The 16,601-nt window shown below is 35.9% G+C and overlaps 1 protein-coding gene across 1 annotated transcript in view; it reads right to left on the bottom strand.

The window, feature by feature from the left end:
* The window catches only part of LOC120413702 (RNA-binding protein MEX3B), an 85,416-nt gene extending 69,480 nt beyond the window's left edge, over positions 1-15,936 (bottom strand). Inside the window, exon 1 of the mRNA XM_052706778.1 lies at positions 15,293-15,936. The gene's annotated coding sequence lies outside the window, so the exon portion shown is untranslated. The remainder of the gene's footprint in view (positions 1-15,292) is intronic.
* Between the last annotated feature and the right edge of the window lie 665 nt (positions 15,937-16,601).

Genomic DNA, 16,601 nt, shown 5'->3' with positions numbered 1-16,601 from the left:
CAATGAGTCATGGGCTTCCTATGCAGATATGATCTTTTGAAAATGTAATCTAGATTTGTAACATAAGCAGAGAAAAAAAGAGTAATAGACAGACTTCTCAAATATTTTCGCATTTTGTCTGTCCTCTTTCAATCTATCCTTGATGGTCGTTAAAGTTCTAAAAAATAAAATCAAACTTCTAAAATATTTTTGTTTTCTAGTTTATGCAACTCGAACAAAACTCAAACCCTAACAGAGGATCATTTGGCTCGTGGATCGATGAAGACCACAGCCCTTCGAAAAATGTCTCCAAAAATCCGGGAAGCATTTTTTTTCAAAAACGTCCGAAACACCTTTTATATCTGTTTTTTTTTCAATATTTGTGGATTTTGGCTCATTCAAAAGTATACAGTGCAACAATTTTGGCAGCAATTTCTTCAAATATTCTCGATTTTACTAACACACAAATTAATTTGATATTTTTGGTCTCGTAATGCTTTAAAAACATAAATTAATTAGGTATGCACATTCCAGACTCGATTATCCAAAGATCGATTATCCGAAGGTTTTTATTGGGCTTCGGATAATCGAACCACGAACAAATTTTTTTTCCTGATTTTTTATTTTCTTACGTTTAACACCAAATTTGAGTTCTGCGATCCCATTTCAGTTAAATTTGAATGGTTGATTGCCTTTTAAATTAAAAAATGCCTTTTTCAATATTTCATCACCGCCATTTCGGCCGCCATCTTGGATTTAAAAATTATAAATCATTTTAGAGTAGTTTATGGGTCAAACTATAGCTCAACAATCAAAAATATTGTACGATCAGTTCCTAGCTTGACTCGGTCGCTGAAAACAACCGGCGACTCAACGACCGACGAAATAGGCGGCGGGCCAGATGCGGGCATAAAAATGTCAAAATTTCTTCCCGCCTCACTTCGTCTCACCATCCAGCTGCAGCTTTATTGACAAACAAACGAAGCACGCGGTCGCATAATGGCGGCATCGAGCCAGAATTAGGGGTGATAATGTGATTAAAAATGAAAGTTTTTTCAAGAAAAATAATACTTTTCCGACAGAATAAAAAAATTGCGAGCATGTTCAAACAATTATTCCTAATGTCGGAGAAGTGATAAAAAAGCTAAATTTTAATCCATAATTTTTCTACAAATTGATTTTTTTCACTCCAACTGGGAACCGCTAGGTCTATCCACGACCGTTTTCAGTGACCGTGAGAAGATGCCAGAAAATCCAGCTACGAGCTAAATCCACAATAAGACAATGAAAAAAAAAAATTCGTGCTTCGATTATCCAAAGTTTCGATTATCCGAAATGAACTTTTACCAAGGCTTTCGGATAATTGAGTTTGGACTGTATAGAATTATTTTCATGCAAATAATATCTATCATCAGTAATCATTTTATTTGTTTAAAGTCAATAACATCTTTTTCGTTTATTACGAGATTTATTAATGTTTCCTTACACCACACCCGGCATTATAAAGGGTTGACGATTTATTTTGATGATTCTCACACAACTATTAGAAGATTTTTTTTTCTTAAAAATAATTTTTTGAGATATTCTCAATTTTGACATAATAAAAATCACGTCGTGTTACCAAAAAACGGGATGGCACCTCAATCGTAAAAAATATAAAAAAAAATCTCCGAACTTTTGTTTCTCGACGTTTTGTACCATTTGAACACTTTCAACCTTTTGGCCTATCGACCGTTTGTCATACATTCCGTAAACAATTTTTGAAAATTCGAAAAAATGTGATTTTCAATAATTTGCAGTCTGAAATGGGGACGATTCGGAAATAAAAAGTCAAACGTATTAAATATAATGTCCAAATTATTGTAAAACACAACTGTTTTCGAAAATTCAGTAATGAAGGGGTCAATTGCCCCTCCGTCACGAGATATCGAAAAATTGAGCTCGGATTCGGGATCAGGGACCAAATTTACTTGTTAGGCCAAAGTTTCACGCTAATCGGAGAGGGGTCGGGGCAACTGCTGTGTGAGTTGGCGGATAATGAGCCCACTCTAGATTTTCAACGGTCTTATTACGTTTTCAGAATTATGTTTTGAAAGCCATTTTTTAGTTCTTATTATTAGTATTGTAATAGTTTAAACTTCTTAACATATTTCAGAAGATTTTTTTTAATTTAGGTGATTTTGCTTTAAAAATTGCAAATTTCAATTTTAATGAAATAGCAAGACTTTGCTACAATCCGTGTCACCTAATTATCATCCTAGCATATTCAATTGCAATCAAATTACAAATTAGTTCCAGTTTATTCACCAAGTAGCTAATAAAAAATTAAGCACTGCCGAGCTGGACGCTTCCTATCTCTTTCCCATTGGGACCGTTCATAAACCATGTGGTTTTGTATTTGGAATGTTTTGATTTCCTTCCCAACCCTTGATTTTTTTTCTAGACAATGTGTATTCTTTTTGCACGAATCGTTGTCTTTGTCAACACCGTCATTAAATTGACCACGTGCTTTATGCACGAGCCCCAACCCAGACGGGCACTGTCAGCAAAATATTTACTCGCACCATTTTATAACTCAATTTAACTCGCTTCAATCGACAATTTCACCCCCGTCCAAGGACATCCTACCGAATAATAATGAAAAAAAACGGTTCCCACAGTCTATTGCCCCGGTCTATCGTCGGACCCAACCCGGAACCGGCATCGGAAACTGCTGCGATTTTCTCCCGTTTTTTTCTGTTGCAATTTCTCACCCCTACATATTCTCGGAGAACTGCATCGCTGTGTTTTCTGTATGTGTGCGCCGGTGCCAGGACAATGCAAAAAGCAATAGAGTTATCTAAGCCCGAGCTCACGCACACTAGCACCCCATTTGTTTTGCTGGCGGGTACAAAATTTAACCTCAATCTTTTTCGTGTTCGTACACACAATACATGCGTACGTAGATAACTCTATAGTGAGGGGGTGAGTTTGGTCCAATTTTTTTTCCGCAAAAAAATAATTTCGTAACCGAGTCGCTCCATACAGCCAAAACGTGGGCTGCTGCGACACAAAAGGTAGTTTGCGTGTGTGTGTGTGTGAGGGTGCAGCGAAATGCATGGCATGCTGTGCTCTGCACATTTTGACAAGGTACATAAACTGCACTAATAGAGGGAGAGAAGAGCATAGCATTTTTGGGATGCTGCAGCATAGACAGTTCTTATCAGCCAGTTTTCTGTGTGGAGATTGAGAGAGGGTGAGAGGGAAATGGAATAAAAGAGCGGAAAGAGGAGAGTGAGAGACTAAAACCAACATTCCTTCATTCCTTCGGTGTATGTTTATGTAGCGGGGATGTTTGTATACTTTATCAATGTTTGCTGGTGTGGTGCTCGTCCCTTTCTAGGTTTGTGCAAAACTTTGCAGGTCGCAAAAAAAAACGGCATGCAATTTTCTGCAGTTTGTGAAAAGCACTGAAAGTTTAAAAAAGGTGAAATTCTAGCGTTCTTATGGAACCCACCTTTTCTTAATTGAAAAAGAAATAAATTGAAATGTTGAAAATATTGAAGGAAAAAGCACAGAAAAATGTCATGATCTTTCAATTCATGTTCTCACACAGACAAACGGACATAAATCACTTTTAAATCCCATCGACCAACAATTTAACGGCCTATTTGAATGATTGGAAACACACCTACCGTACTCACACACTCAAGGGGAAATTTTAATACAAATTCTGTAACTTTCAAGAGTTCGATGCCAACATTTCAAAAAGCATCATGTACAAACCATGCGTTTTGAGAAAAACGCATTTGAATGTTGAGCATCCATTTTCAATTACCATTTTTATATAAAAGCAAAATAAGATGTTCTAATGATAACAAACGATGAAAAACGTTGCTTTTGTTGATACTTGATCATCCATACTCAATAAAACATTATTTCCGTAATTTTATTTGAGAAAATCAAACATAACTTCTTTTGAAATCACCAACGTCGATATCACCCTGCTGTCACTGAGGGGGGCGCTTTGTTATGTTTATGTAGCCTTTTGTTTGACAGGTTGACAGGGCTATATAAACAGGGACTGCTGATGGCAGAGATTTTGTTTATGTTACTTTATTTAAAATCATGATTAAACAGACTTTACTGAAGTAACTTTTGCTCATTTTTGGTAGAGAGGTAGCTTATTAGAAGTACTTTCAGAATATACAATAACCCAGAAAGTGTCAAAATGTACTTGATGCCTTTTGAAATGTTACCGTCGAGATATTCTTTAGAGTGCTAAAATGTTTAACCCTTTACTGCCCAAATTTTTTTTCGAAAATTTTTATTTTTCCCGTGTTCAGGAGGTCATTTTGGGCAACTTTTGTTCTACGAAAAACTTTACTTCTCTTGTTTTATGTTTTTCTTGTTTCATTTTTAGTATTTTAATTTGCATTTATCTTGTTTAGTTTATGTTTGTTTTAGGTAGTATTTGGCCTACTCTACCACCTCCTATCATTACATTTTGCTTATCTAATTTTTTCATGTTTTTACAGTAACTTTTTCAATTTTTTGCATGTTTTTCACATTTTCTGCTATAAAATGGAACCATTATCATTTAAATTGTAAATAAATGCGTAGAGGCATAGTCTGGGGCACTAGAGAAATTACTGCATACTTCTTTTTACTAAAAATATAGGAAATGTTAGTAAAAAACACAGCCATTGTTGACCCCTAAAAAAATACATTTTTAAAAACATTGGCAAAGTCACATAAAACAAGTCAAACATCCAACCCTAAAATTTTCCAAAAATTTAAAAGTTCTTCTTTCCAATGTTTTTTGAAGATAAAAAATTGGTTGAAAAATGGATTTTTGGCGATTTTATAAATCGAAGCCCGTCTAGAGGCGGGGTTGGGTTGTAGAGGGTTAACATATTTCAAGCTAAACAATTAAAATGGACCAAAATCGAAGTGTAAACAAATAGTCTGTCCTGCTCGTTTCTAATGTAAACATCCACTGACGTAAGCAGGGCAAACTGTTTATTTACACTTCGGCTTCGACCCATTATCGTTAAAAATTTTATTTAATGTAGGGAAATGCACTTTAAATTATTTTAAGCTGATTGAACTCCAATTGAAAAAAAAAAAATTAAAATTGAAATAACAAGCCCTCGTTTCAACATTTGAATAAATGGACTTTTCAAAATAGTTGTACCAGCCTAAATGAAAAATGAAAAATGATAAATGATAAATGTTAAATTATAAATGATAAATGATAAATGATAAATGATAAATGATAAATGATAAATGATAAATGATAAATGATAAATGATAAATGATAAATGATAAATGATAAATGATAAATGATAAATGATAAATGATAAATGATAAATGATAAATGATAAATGATAAATGATAAATGATAAATGATAAATGATAAATGATAAATGATAAATGATAAATGATAAATGATAAATGATAAATGATAAATGATAAATGATAAATGATAAATGATAAATGATAAATGATAAATGATAAATGATAAATGATAAATGATAAATGATAAATGTTAAATGATAAATGATAAATGATAAATGATAAATGATAAATGATAAATGATAAATGATAAATGATAAATGATAAATGATAAATGATAAATGATAAATGATAAATGATAAATGATAAATGTTAAATGATAAATGATAAATGATAAATGATAAATGATAAATGATAAATGATAAATGATAAATGATAAATGATAAATGATAAATGATAAATGATAAATGATAAATGATAAATGATAAATGATAAATGATAAATGATAAATGATAAATGATAAATGATAAATGATAAATGATAAATGATAAATGATAAATGATAAATGATAAATGATAAATGATAAATGATAAATGATAAATGATAAATGATAAATGATAAATGATAAATGATAAATGATGAATGATAAATGATAAATGATAAATGACAAACTTCATTGCATATTCTGAATTCATGAAGTAGACATTAGAAGATCCCTAACATCAAGTGCAATTTGATATTCTTTGTCAAAAAAATCAATAAAAAAATGTTTGCTGGTGTTCTTAATTTACAAATCCATCACACTCTTGAATTGTATCTCCAGACTGAGCGTTCCCATTGGTCCAGGTTTGTTCAACTCTGCCGCACCGGCGAACACACACACACACTTCAAAACACTTTATTTGTTGCTTGTGACCCTTAATCAGAACGTCTAGCAGCTCGATTTTCGGTAATGTAATTCATGTGGACCAACCGGCATCCAAAGCATCTCATTTCCATGCCAAAAAATAGAAACAAGCAGCAAAAAATACTACAATCTCTGCTCAACCGTACCATGCAGAACGTGACGTCAATGATCTTTTTGTTGTTTTGTTGCTACCCCACCCACTTTCATCCTCGTTGGAGAGGGAAAAGCCGAAAGCTTTCGCTCGCCGACTGTTTAGCCTAATTCTGGGTCGACCAACAAAAATAAACCTTCGTGGAGATTTTTCTTGGAAACACGAAATTGCCACCAATACCATGCAACCTATGCATAGCTATGGCTAACGTTACATGGCTTTTTTTCTTGAAAAGCAGTAAAGTTGTTACAAAAACTATTAGATTTAGTCAAACTAAAGCAAATTATGAAGTGATTCTGATGCAAAGTTCAAATTTGCCAAGAGCTGCTTTAAAATCATGGAAATATTGCATGCAAATGCATGCACATCACCTCCATGCGAAAGTCATGTAATATTACACATTGAATGATCAGGATTTCTGCTTAAAACAAATCAACCCTGCGGGATTGAAACCCAACAAATCTGAACAGATCTGCGCCGTAAATAACATGTTTCCCATACTGATGGGCTGAGCTGAATTACTTCGTTTTTTCGCTGTGTAGCATCTACAAGATCTTCTCTCATATTTTTCCCGACACTTAAAATTTAGCGCCAAGACAGAAACTCCTTGCCGAAAAAAGCCGGCATTTATTGCGTTTTCCCATCCTGCGGTTATGAAGGCAACTTTGTCGCCGTCGTAGTACTAGCGAAAAAAAAGACCACTAAACTGTAGTAACAATGTAAACACAGTGTCGGCATACATGTATCAGGCAGCAGCAATCACACATAGTAGTAGTAGCATGTAGTGGCTCCTTAAAACTGCAGCTGTAGTAGTGACCTGGTGGTGGGGGTAGTATCGGGTCAGTGGCTCTTGGAGGATGTGCCACAATGTTTGCTTTTGGGGGGGAAGAAAAACATTTTGTATGACCGCCACCACCCTTTAGGGCATGCCATAAATGGCGGTTTATGATTCGATTTGAGGCGACACATGCATGAAAAAGAAGGGAGCCCTGCCGAAGGGAGTCGGTCGCAACTTTACTGGGGTTGGAGGCAGAAGAATCGCTTCTGTCTGCAAGAATCCTGATGTAATCGATATTGACATCGAATCCGAGCGTGTATTATTTGGTTGAGGGAAACTAAAGGGTGACTGATAGTATTTGGGATCGTGAACAGGAAATAAAACAAGCTTAAGTTAACCTAACTTGAGACAGCTTAAAAAAATGAACACTTTGTTAGTTTCTTAGTTGTACGGAAAGTAAATCATGCCCAGAACCTACGTCACGAGAGTCTTGCGGAACAGATAGACAAACAAACAGTGTTGCACAATGTCGTGTTTTCTGGTACATTCTGTTCACCTCACCACAACCCCTCCTGGTTTGATTCAGGTTGTGAGGTGCAATTGTAAGTATGGATGGAATTAATTTATAGCTGGACTTATTTTTGAAATCTGTAAAATGGACATCTCATATGATTGGCAGGTTGAAGATCCGTTCCTAATTCCGTCAATTTTTTTAAAATTATTTTAAACAATCTAAACTTCTGATAGAAACTTGCTTGCTGGCTTATTACTGGGCTATCAATTATTTGATTTCAAGTTGAAATGTTTTTAAAGCTGCAGTTGAATGTCAAAATGCTGATATGCCTCTATGTGGAGACAATAAAAGTAGTCTAGAAATGTTTGAATTTAAGTCACTGACGCTTTATACCACTTTTGAGTTAAAAAGTAAAAAAAAACTACAAAAAGATAATACTTTGTTCTAGAAAACGAGATAAAAACTTACTTATTCCTTAATTACTCTCATATTTATCTGCCAAAAAATCTTAGCTTCAAAAATCTGTATTTTGAGAACCAATTTTCTGATCAAAACGGTGTCTTACGCAAAGTTGAAAGTTTTGCTTAGGAATAATAGTTACAATCTAAAGGAAACAAAAAAAAAAAAAAATGGTAGGACTTTTCACGCACAAAAATAATTGTGCAACATAATTAATTTTGAAAATTCTCATTTTTGGATATTTTTTAGATGACAGAAAATGCCATCTTTTGAGCTTTGCCACAAGCTATTTAACGTTTATTTGGCAGTGATGCTATTTAAAAAAAAAATTCGCAGTTCAAGAATATAATATTTTCCATTTTAAATTTTAACACTGCCAAATGAAAATTGACCAACTTATACTATAGCTGAAACAGATGGCAACATACCCAAAAACGAGATTTATAAATAATGGTTATTTTGCGTAGTTTTTTGTTTGTGTAAAAACTTGAATTAAAAATTGGGATTTTTTTAAATTCTAAGAAGTCCTAAGCAATACCTACAACAATCTAGAGTTTGTTTTTAAAAAGCTCTTATTTTGAAAAGTTCCTATGGGGAATATATACCCTTTCCAATCAAACACTTATCTTCGTCATATGGAGAGTTTGATGCTCGATTAAAGCTCAAAAAATACTATTTAAGCTATAAACTTACCAGCAACAGCACCGCCTCGAGTAAGCACACAAATGTATGCCACTTATTGGCCAAACAGATCAAATTTAATGCACTTTTGATCATAATTTCTATTTTGTGAGACCATTTCTCATCATTTTGGTGGCACACACAGTGACACAAGCAAGAAACCTTCAAACGTCTTATAAATATCGCCAAAATCAACTTTTCACTTTCGCTTACTTTTTCACGGCGCTTAAGATATATAATGGCTTCCAACTACCGGCAACATGTTCTTTTGCACATTAGTTGGTCATTCACTTGAAAAATGATTCTGAAACATGTAAATAATTAGCAAGCGCCATAAAAAAAACCAAGGCGCCAAGCCTTTTGACGTTTGACTTTTGACGACCCATTTCAATCGAAGGCAAAAGAAAACCGAGCGAGAAGCGAAGGCAAATAAAGAACAAAGTGTGGCCACGGTGGCCACCAACACCACCAGCAGCGCCGTTGGAGTGAGCCAGTGATGCCAGGAAATTTTCTCTATAATTGCTACTTTTCGAGAGTGTTCGCTTAAAATTTCATCAATTTTGGCAGCACTAAGCAGACCCAAAAGAACGCTGGAAGTAAAAAAAAACTATGCTGAAAAAAAGAAAATGGGCGTGGCCCAATGCATTCGTTTGATGAGAATACATTTTGGAAATATTTTTTTCAAATGCTTGTAAAAGGAATAGAATAACTTTTAATAAAAGTGAAAATAAACAGAAATGTTCACAAGAAGTTGCTCTACTCGTTGGTGTACTTTGTTTTAGTAAATTTCAAGGAACACTCCAGATTATCCAGCATCATTCAAACACGACATCTTATTAGGCTTAAAATGGGTTTATTTCCCCTAGATTATAGGAAAATTTTGCTTCCACACCTTACTGAGGAAAGGCTATAAAATCACTCGAAAAATGAACTTCTCAATTCGACCTCGTAGACCCACCTTCACGTTTACCTATCGACTCAGAATCATCTGAGCAAATGTCTGTGTGGATGTGTGAGGGTGGGTGTACAAAAAAATGTCACTCGATTATCTCCGTAATGACTTCACGAATTTTGATCGTTTTGGTCTCATTCGATCCGTCTCGGGGTCCCATAAGTCTCTATTTAGAATCAGCAAATTTAGTAAAGTACTTCAAAAATTATGCTAAATTAGTAGTTTATGCAACAAGTTGCAAAAAGAGGATTTTTTCAGCACGAGTCGTACATTTTTCTAACGAGGTTCACCGAGTCAGATAAATAATTGCAACGTTTTTTGCAATTCCGAAAAACACCCTTTGGACAGAATTATAGGACAAATGTCCATGCATTGAGTCAATGAATCGTTTAAATCAAAAAAATGTTGAAAAGTATAACTTTTCCTAACAAGTGCTGAAAAGTTCAACTTTTCAGCATCCATTTCAGTGCTGAAAAGTAGAACTTTTCAGCATTTGTTTTGAAAAGGGTTACTATTCGATTCTGTTATTTTTGGTACAGAAAAGTAGGCTGTTTCGTCGTTCAAAAATGACAGGAAAAGTAAGTAGTTTCACGACGGAATTGCAAAAAAAAAACATTTTGAGGATAGTTCGGAAGATCGTAAAAAGGGTGGTTTTTGTAAGAAAACCCGTCATGTTATACATTTTTAAGAAAAGTTTTGAAAAGATCTTTCCCTCGAGTCCAAAAAATCGATGATCTGGTAACCCTATCAAAAGTTATTAGCACTTAGGGGAGCTGGGGGTAAGATGGTCAGGCGGGGTAAGACGGCCACCCCACTGTTTTAATAAGTATACTAATGAATATTACTAAAATGTTCAGCAATACTGTTCCTCATGCTAAATAATGCATATGGAGTCACCTTTGCCAGAAATATTGTTTGAAATAGTATAAAAATAGCTCGAAATAAACAAATAATTTTTGAACTTGAAACTGGATGTAATTTTCATGAATAACAACTTAGGCATTTTTGTTAAATAACAATATGTTTTTCTGTCTTCAAATATTTTTTCATGTTAAATTGAAGTTTTCCCCAGATTATGTCCCTCGAAAAAGTTCAAAAAATGCGATGAACTGTTTACAAAAAATGTTTAAAAAAATAATTTATTTGGGGGCAAGACGGCCACCTCCTCCGGGGGTAAGAAGGCCACCCGTAATTTGTAGATTTTATTTGATATAGGTTATATTTTTGACGGTTTTTGACTATTAGGACATATTGGTAGATAAAGGAAAAGCATTTTCAATAAAACTGTCCATTTTTAATCAAAATGCTAACGTTTCGACAACATTCTTTACTGTGATATAGCAAAAATCATTGAATAGTATGAAATCCTATCAAACTTTTCATAAAAATCGCTAATTTAATATTGTTTACATTATTTTGATTTACTTATTCTAATCGAAATACACAAACTAATTTTTTTTTTTGTATCAAATTGTGTTTGTTTTGTAGTAAAAATTCATAGTTTTTTTTTTATAAAATGTGGTCGCAATAATATGAAATTCACTGAGCCAAAATATTAAATTTTTTAAACAGCATTTTTCTTCACATTTGAAACCTGATTTTTTTCAACCAAAATAGCTATGATGTTCAGAGAAGTCTGTTGAACCAACCATGTAGGTGTTTGGGTGGATTTAGCAAAGTTATTAAGTTGATTTATAGCATTGGCCGTCTTACCCCACATGGGTGGCCGTCTTACCCCGCGTATTTCATATATATACGATTTCAATTATTTTTTTAAAATTACTGAAAAGTATTGAAAATTGGTTTTTAGACCAACTAATTTATGTCATTTCTATAATGGACTTGTAGTAGAACAATATGTAAGTAATTTGTGATCAAAGTAATCTGTGGTGTAAATTTTATTAGACTTCTCCCTTAGGGTGGCCGTCTTACCCCCATCTCCCCTAAGTGTTATATAAACACTTTTTGGAGGCCGGATCTTAGATATTTCAATAAAAATTGTGTCCCGGTCCGTCATGTGACCGGTCTTTAGTTCGATAATTGAAAGACCTTTAAAATGAGCCTAAAACATCGAATATCTGATAACTCTTTCAAAAGTTATGAGCACTTAAGTGTTACGGTCATCTTTTAAATAGCTCTCGAAATATTTTAATTGGGAAAGCTTATTTTGTGTGGACAGCTTCCAAAATACGCGATCTTATGGTGAAAAATTTGATTAATGAAAAAGTACAAACAAAATTTCATCGAATAAAAAAAAACATTTGCTCTTTTATTGGGAGAGATATTCGCATGATATCGAAGAGACCTTTTCTCATGAATTTTCCTCGATGAAATATTTGGATTACAAAGATTGATGTAACTTTTTTAAGAAGGCTAAAAGTACTGAATAGTGTCAAAATGTATTATTCAGCACTCTTTTTTGTGCTGCAAAGTAGACCCCTTTTGTTCTTTCAAAAGGACGTGATAAGTAAGTTGATATACGCAATATGCATGTACGTAACTGAATTGAAAAACTGTAGTTGATGCAACAAGTTACAAAAAGAAGATTTTTTCAGCGTGACATATCCAACGAGGCTTTTCGGTGCTGCTGCTGGTTCCGGGTGCTGCATTTTCAGATTACCTTTTTGATGAAGAATCCTTAGGGCTAACACTAACAGTTTGCCAAAACTTCTTTTTAACATAAGCTGATTCTATTTTTAGAACGTTCTGTGATTGTTTTGTCAACTTGTTCTTGCTCGGGTTTTAAAACACGAACGCGAACTACATATAAACAACTTGTTTACGAGAAATCCCAGCTGAAGCCAAATGTCTATTATGTTATCATGTTTAGCAGTCTGAAATGAAACATCATCTTTGCAAATGTCAGCAAAAACTTCAATAAACTTCAAAATTCGTAATCCGTTGTTTGATTTGTTATTTGTGTTACACAACCATGTTAAACAATGATTTTTTTATCAAAATATGAACAATTGAACCAATTTTATGACACTTGTTCAATAAATAACTTATAAAAACGGTTGGGAAGCAATTGTTCAACAAAAAAAAACATTGTTTTACTTGCTACATGGGTGGCTACTTTGTCATTCGGGAAAAGTAGTTCAACAACGGAATTAAAAAAAAGTAGTTCAACAACGGAATTAAAAAAAAACATGTTTTCATCGATATTATTTCTATTATTTGTGCCAATCGATTGCATCGATGCTCACCATATCACAATTTCGCAAAACGCACGCAGCGGTTGCCCCTCTGTAATTCGATTAATTTGCATATTTCAGCAGAAAATTTTGGCTCATTTTCGCCCCCCGAAAAAGGCCATCCAATATTCTGATATCATCTCATTTCGAGCGGGAGGGGGTTCACCCAATACCGGCAATCTACCCAAGGAAGGGTGGCAGGTTGGACTACAACCGAGCCACTTGCCCGATCCGAGGGGTTGAAGCACACATACATCTAGAGGTTTGTTGTTGTTGTTGTTTTTGTTGGTGCCGAAAGTGGCGTGCACACAAGCGCAAAGCAGGCGCTGGAATTCATGTTTTTGTATGTGTGGACGGCGGGGCGAAAAATCGATTTTCCGACGAGACAATGAAGGTGGTGGTGTGGTGTAGAAGGCGACGGAACCGAACGGAACGTCGAGGGCCCCAGGAGGAATGGAGCGGAGGAGATCGACCAAGGGAAGGTGGAATAACAAAACTAGAATTTGAGAGCGGAGCGAGAAGCGAACACGGCGCTTTTCCGGGTAAAACTCCGGTATAAACAGTTTTGCCTGCCTTTTTTTTGCTTTGCGCAGACTGTTTTCTCAAAGATATGAGAATGGTTTTACTAATTTAATTTTTCTTACATGCATTTTTGATTTAATATCGGCTCTGAATATGGAGATTTTAAAATTAGCTTGACAAAAGAAATCAACATTTTCTGATTAAGCTCAAATTTGGTGGGGCTGTTTTTTTCCCATTCCTCAACCAAATTTGTCCAATCCCTCTTCCGCCTTCAAAATATAATTATCCGCCAAATTAACACCCCACAACTAACTGATTCGGAGCGTTTGGTACGGTATGTCTACGCATCCTTCCTCCCCTGAAGAAATGTGATCCGTTCGCAGAAACCTCTCTGCGGTAAACACAACGCAGTAGGGCTGGCCGCTTGAATTTTTGTAATGCATTTTCGGGTGTTCTCGAATGTACTGCAAGAAAAGTGGTTGGGACGTAATCTAATCACAAGACTTTTCAGCATGCTTTCATCGGACTGGCTGATTAGATTAGATTAGATTAAGCTCAAATTTGGTGAGGCTGTTGAAACCATCAAAACAAGCTTTTTTATACATGCCTCGGAGACAAGGATGCCAGATGCACAGATTTCTCTGTGTTTCACGGACATTTGAGCTTGTGGCAGACATTTTTTGAGATGCACAGACTTTTACAAAATTTCGTAAAATTTATGTTTTGCTTAAAAACGTAATTTCTGATGGATGTCCATGACTGTAAATCGATTTATTGAATTTTTGACAAATGCACAGAAATACAAAGACTTTTTTACAGACATTTTTAAAAATTATGTGGCATCCCTGCTCGGAGCGTTTTGAACGGTATGTCCACGCATCCTCCTACGGTTAATGCAAAGCAGTAGGCCTGGACGCTTTAGTTTGTTATGCATTTGGATCCTAAGTACACAGAAAAAAGTCAATTCTCGAAATCGTGAATTATGTTCATGAATTTGCGTACCACGAGGTAATATATTCACGTAAATAGGGCAAATGCACCATACTCATGAATAAATTCCTTCATGGTTCTTAAATTCATGAACACAATTCACGATTTCTAGAATTGATTTTTTTCTGCAAATAAGTCCTTCAGGGATGCGCTTTTATTCGATAAGATTAAAATGATTTTTTATTAATGGATTATTAAACCAACAACAGCAAAGTCAACAGCTCAAGTTACCTAGAAATCGATCATTAGTAGTAGACCTAAACCAGAATCTCAGCACCGTGACAACCGTTCTATGTCGGCCGGACAAGGATAGGTGAAGGCAGGAATTGTTGATACTCCACTTTTTAAAGAAGATAAGCGAAAATCTCCATTCTTAGGTAATAAATTTCGCTTGCAATTGGTCGGTTTTGGGGATGGTGTTTGAATGGTCCAAAAAGGCCACTCTAGGCGAGTGGTTTTAAATTTCCAAGAGTGTCTACCTGTTTTATGGACGGTCCCTAAACAGCAAAAAAAAAATGCTTTGATGAAAATTCGATGGTCGAACGTTCTTTAACCTGAATTTAGGTGGAAAAAGTGCAATTGCACACAAAACATGTAAATTTACACATTCCAGTTGGACACAAAATAAACAATATCAAATTCACTAAGAATTCCCTAGCCCCGCATCGCTGTAATCGGGGGGAAGAGGGAGGTGCGCTGGGTATCATGAAACACTGTTACGTCACAGAGCGCCCCCTTTGTTGGGCCTGACCGCGCGCCGGATTTGCCCAAAGCCTCTTCCCAACCTGACCGGTAGAACAGCTTGGCGGTTCCAACCACAAATCCAGCCCTACTTTCTGTCATGACCTGGCAGTTTTCCGTTTAGAGTGCTGAAAAAGGGCTGCTCACCTGCTGCTGCTGCCGCGGCTTGCTACGATGACGACGATGACGGATGACAGGAAACAGGGCTGGGCTCGCCGTTGCGCGCTTTCTCTCTTTCGTCTAGCTGTCAAAGCTTTGAGGGGGTTTCGGGAGGGGGTGGTTCCGCTAGGACAGGTTCTCCTAGCTGTCGGGGATCACTTCCGGTTCCGGGAATTCGTTGTTTCTTTTTCTTCCTCTTTTCGGCACTATCGGGCTAAGCAAAAAATTTCACCACAAAGGATTGCGGGGAGGGGCTTTGGTTTGGTTGGGGGTTGGAGGTGAAAAACCTAACCCAAAAAACGCTTCACAAGAACCACGTTCACGCACACTTTCCAGAACTTCCGGTTTTTCCGGCCGCAAACTATCCGCGCACAATCGAAGACCAACCCGGTTCCAGAGTTCCGAAGCAGGTTCCACACGAAACACTTGAAACTCAAAAGACTCTCGGCGGTGAGAAAACGCGTTTTTTTGTCGGTGTGATTGTGACTCTGTGTTCCGGCTTTGGCGAACGAAACTTGGTTGTTCCGACAGTCGTCAGAGTGATGATGTTCTTCGGCCGCGCTAGAAGTTACGATTGCTGGTGCTGACTGGGAAGTCGGTGGCCAGAGCTGCCAGAATCTGCGAGTGTGTGTCCCGGTCGAGTGGGGGGAGGGAGAGGGAGGCGCCAGCAAAGGAAGAAAAGCAGGCCGTGAGAGGGATCCGCGCATATACACATTTGGCAGTGCTACCAATATTAGCCTGTGTTGGTGGGAAGTGTGTGTGAGTAATGTTCTACACTGTTGGGTGCTGATGGTGAAGAAGGATTCTGAGCCTGACTCGTGAAAATTTACTATTCTTTTGGGGTGGTGTGGGTGATGGAAATCGTGCTGGACTGTTGGGGGTGAAACAGTGCTGCCAGTAGGTAAAACAATTCATTGATCTTGGCATTGAAGCATCAATATTTTTTTACTTAGACTTTTAAATTGTAAACCTTCCTAAAAATCGTATGGATTAAAAGCACCCTTTTGAGAGATACTTCTGACTTTGAGTGTACGTTTTTGTCATAAACTTGAACTTTTTTTTTGTAAATAGCAGTTGCATTGAAAAGCTAAACCTAAATAGACGAAATGTACTAGAAAATGGCTTAAAATAAGTTGGAATTTTATTTAGAAAATTACAGGTAAAACATATTTGTTTTATTTTTAAATAATGAGTACGTTGAAAACATTGTATACCTTCATCAGGGGTGACATTGGGGCTGTACATTAATCCAATACATTAATGATGAAATTTGTATGACCCAATCTCACCTTCAGAC

This window comes from Culex pipiens, chromosome 1 (assembly GCF_016801865.2).
Source record: "Culex pipiens pallens isolate TS chromosome 1, TS_CPP_V2, whole genome shotgun sequence".
Taxonomy (NCBI): Eukaryota; Metazoa; Arthropoda; class Insecta; order Diptera; family Culicidae; genus Culex; species Culex pipiens.
The sequence above is the reverse complement of the archived record's forward strand: the minus strand, read 5'-3'. Positions and strand labels throughout refer to the sequence as shown.